Genomic DNA, 4,776 nt, shown 5'->3' with positions numbered 1-4,776 from the left:
GACGGATCTTTCTTGACAGCAAATCCTCTAACCAAATACTAGTAGCTTAGACTTAAAAAAATACTAGTAGCTTATATTGGCAGTTTTCTTGGGAGTACTCTTTTCTGAAAGAAGCACCAATCTGTTTTTCTTTATTTGTACACAGTGTCACAACTTTGACCCAAAGGTCTAGAGCTACTTTAGGGTGATTGGTGTAGTACTCGGAGACTGATTGTAAGCTTGATTTTTATTAGCTGTCACACTGATTGTAAGCATGAGCAGATGGAAGATCAGGTTAGTGCGAAGCTTACCTTAAACCCTACCGATGCCGTTGAAATGAGGCAAGCGTCGAGGGAACCATGGAGAACGGCGGGGAAGCGACGTCGCGCCATCCGGGCGGTGGTAGAACGAATACTCATGTGGCTCCGGCTGGCTCTGCACCCTCACGAACGGCACACCATACTCGATCGATTCGTTATCCTCTGGGCGCTCGACCTTCGAACTATGCGCCCACCATCTCCGCCTGACTTTTGCCTCGGGCGAATCTGTCTGCTCCATCGCCCAGTGGAGATACTCGATGAACTCGAAGGATTGCGACGTGACTACCGCCAAGGAGTACATCGCCGCCCTCATCACCGCCGTCTCGCTCTTTCGCATACATTGCCACATGGCCCTCACCGTCCTTGAAATCTCCCACTCATTGTCAAACCAAGCAAGGATCTCCTTCAACCTGGCTAACTTTGCCTGGTCGCCGCCGGTGATCTGCCTGATTCGCTGCTGCATCCTCTCCATAGATGTCCTTCTGAGTGGTCCGGTGCTAACTTTGGAAGATGGGAGGAGAGACGATAGTCTTGCAATAGAGAAGAGGGAGAGGCGAGACGGTGGTTTTGCAATGGAGAAGAGTGAGAGGCGAGATGGTGGTTTTGGAATGGAGATGACGGAGAGGAGAGGTTTCCCTGCCTTTCGGTCGCTGACAGGTGGGCCCCTCGCTTGGTGGGACCCATGTGTCAGTGTCTCAATGGCAGGATGGGCTACGTCAGGGGATCCTCGTCCGAGGAGAGAGGAGGTGGTTTTGCAATGGAGAAGAGGGAGAGGCGAGGCGGTGGTCTTGGAATGGAGATGATGGAGAGGAGAGGAGGTGGTTTTGCAATGGAGAAGAGGGAGAGGCGAGGCGGTGGTCTTGGAATGGAGATGATGGAGAGGAGAGGAGGTGGTTTTGCAATGGAGAAGAGGGAGATTAGCGTGCGGCAGCGATTTAGGATTGGACGAGAGGGCCGGCGCGCTGTGACTGGATCAAAATCAAGTGATACTAGCAGTTTTACAACACCGTCAGGTTTAACTATTAGCCAGAAACTGAACAGTTGAATTAGATATAATCAGGGATGTGATGTACCTGCTCGTTGTGCATGCTGCTCTTGCAAGCTGTGACTGTTCGTTTGCACAAGCTCGATGCCATGCCCGTGCTGCCGCTGCTGCCTCCCACGCAGGCTACACCCAGGGTTGGATCTTCATCTTCTTGTCCTTCCATTCTCTTGAAGCCTGGCGACCGCCCTCCAACAAGGGCGCGAGGAAGTGCTGTGTCGGTCTGTCCAGCGGCGGCTAGGTTAGGAGCGAACCAGATTGGAGGCTGGAGCGAAGGAATTGGGATTTTTCATGCTGTCGATCGATATGGGAGGCGCTCGTTCGGGCCGCGAGCCTGCTATAGGGTCTGCCTTGCACTTACGTTATTGGCCCCATCCAAATTGAAACGTTTTTCTTCATTTTTTACATTGTCTGCTCGTGCGTCGGGATGAACAAAACTAGCCTGGGCCAACCTGGACGACTCAAACTAGGTGCACACTTTCCAGCCACCCGAGGCGGCCGCCCATACCAGCCCCTACGGTGGCGTCGCCCCTTTTTGCGTGTATGATTGGGGTAGTGAAAAATATTCCAGTGGCGCTTTTGATTTACCCACAGAATGGTTGAATTGCTTGTTTCTATGAACTGAGTTCACCAAGAATGTGAAGGATGCCAGTCTTTTCATCCTATTGTAGATTGCTTAGATCTCGATATGCCAAATGTAACCGCATGAAATATACAGTAAAAGCCAGTGTGATGTGTGTGGCTACAACTAGTCTGACTACACGTCCTCATATAACATATCAAGGACCCACCATCTTACTAGATTAACCATTCGACTTACCAATGCAGTGTGGGAAGAAAGAAGTATTGGGACTGCGTATCCAAGCAATTGATGCCATGGACTCCTTCGTAGAACCTTGTAAGCGAAAAAGAAGTTGCAGTGTGCCTGTACAAAGAGCTAGCGTAAGTTTAGTTACCCGCTTCTCACAAATTTAGTTAGCCACTTATTGCAAAATTGTTCAATTATGTTGCTTGGCTTAATTTAGTTTGCTACTGATTACATAATGCCATAGCCTGTTAATCCTATTATAGACTGCGCCTATCTATGTGTTTGATACTTACTGTTAAGAATTACCTGTTTGCCTGAACTTAAATAGCTACTTAAGCACGTAGATAGCTGGTCATATGTACTTCTAGGGTGCAGCAGAATTCACGTGTAATTTACGTTCTGATACCCTGTTTGTTTAAATGGTTTGCTGTTATCACTTGTAGCACTAGTAATGTTTGCATGTTCATAGATAGACAACTGTCAGGTTTATATGAGGGACACCGTCTCTTTAAATTATATATGTGTTGGAATCATTTTGCTTACATCAAAGATATTTACAGATGTCTGTGTTGCTGGTAAACGGTACAGACTTGTTACTTTAATACGTTGCCAAGAACTTGTTAGTTTTACTAGTTCATGTGTAATTAAATACGTTGCCAAAACTGGTTAGTTTTACTAGTTTGATGTTAGTTTCTTATGGCTCTTGCAAAAGTTTATTTATTGATTGCTAACATTCAAGTTTGCAGGATCCAACTGAAACTCCGTTGGCACAACAGGTATGTTTTCAGAAACTTCCTTGTTTACCTGGTTTGCTGCTGTAACTTGTTGCTGTAATCATCTTACCAACTTCAAGTTTTCAGGATCCAATTGGAAGTCCAATTGCACAGCAGGTACATTTTCAAAAATATATTTGTGTAAGAAGTTTGCTGTTGTAACTTGTTGCTCTAATCAAGTTACTAACTACTCAACTTTTCAGGATCCAAGAGAAACTCCAATGCCACAACAGGTTCCTTTTGCAAAACTTGTTTGTTTAACTGCTTTGCTACTGCAACCGGTTGCTCTAATCACATTACTAGCTACTCAACTTTTCAGGATCCAACAGAAACTCCAATGCCACAACAGGTGCCTTTTGCTAAACTTGTTTGTTTAACTGCTTTGCTGCTGCAACAACCGGTTACAATGATGTTAATAACTACTTTTCAGCATCCAATTGAAACTCTTTAATTCCTTGTTTGTTTAACCGGTTTGCTGTTATAACTCCCAGTTGAGATGTTTTGCTAACTTCAAGTTTTTGGAATCCAATCAGAACTTTAATGGCAAAATAGGTTAGCCCAAGATCAAAGAGTGAGGTCCCCATGGACGTTGTATCATCCCACAGCAGTGGCACCGGCCCAATCGTGCATCATGAATTGCCAACTGCTGATGCTCTAGAGGCTAAACTAGTGGTAGAAAGAGATTCTGCTTCTACACTTAGAGATGAAGTTGACATGTTGAGGAAGCAAACAACACAATCACAAGCAGTACTCAAGACAACCATTAAATATTTGGTGGATTTCAAAACGAAGCAAGCTGAGACTGACCGCATTGTTAAGGTCCTGAAGGAAAAAAGGAAATTAAATTCCCACTTGGTAAATCATAGGTGAAATGTTATTTCCATCGTTGAATAACCTTTGTGTTGTTTGTTCATGTAATTGATCAAACCATTTGTTTTAGAGATCATGTAACAATTGTTTTTTTTGGTTTGTAATTTTATTTGAGAAAAAGTATGTATTAATTGATAAGACTCGGAGACATTTCATTTTGATTGCTATGCCAGACCTACAAATATGCCAATCGGGCTGAATGTGCATTCAACAATAACAGTAGTATAGATGGACCATAAGTGGCACACATCGGAAAGGGCCAAGATGCTGTACTAGCTTCGCTAAAAAAAGGATGCTCTTCTAGCAAAAAAAGTACAGGGGCCTGGCTTATGTATGTTAGTTGATATTATTGATCCATATACTCTATAAGTGTTTATATGTCTATTAGTTTTGTACATTATTGGTTGATTGACTCGGTATTTGAATCTTGATACATCGCTTGTGTACATATCTAAATGGGAGTACACATTATGCCGCGTGTGACACTTGAGTTGGACATAAAGTGTTCCAAATATTCAAATTCACCTTAAACTGGATTCTAGCTTCTGAATTCGAGTATTGGCATTTGTAAATCATATTCATATATGACAGTGGAATACATCTTTGTTGTGCTTTTGAAGATATATAAAAACACATAGAATGATTTATAAAGATTCGTATAGGAATACAAAATGGATTCGAATTTAGTTGCCAGGGTAAACATGGATGCTTATTGTCCCAAAATTCGAAAGAAGCGGCAAAATGTCCACTCCCACGTCGGCTGCCCAAAGCCAAGTGTTTGGGAGATGAAAATTACTGTCTACCCCTTACACGGACAATCCATCGACCCGATTTCCACTGCTCTTAATAGGGGTAGGTTAGTAACTTCAATTAGACGTGGCACGACCGCCTCTGGGCCCATTCCGACACGGTGGGCGCCAAACATGGGCGGCAAAACACATTTGATTCAAGCACGTCCGAAAGACCTCCGTTTCTCCCTCTATT

This window comes from Triticum aestivum, chromosome 4D, assembly GCF_018294505.1.
Source record: "Triticum aestivum cultivar Chinese Spring chromosome 4D, IWGSC CS RefSeq v2.1, whole genome shotgun sequence".
Taxonomy (NCBI): domain Eukaryota; kingdom Viridiplantae; phylum Streptophyta; class Magnoliopsida; order Poales; family Poaceae; genus Triticum; species Triticum aestivum.
The sequence above is the reverse complement of the archived record's forward strand: the minus strand, read 5'-3'. Positions refer to the sequence as shown.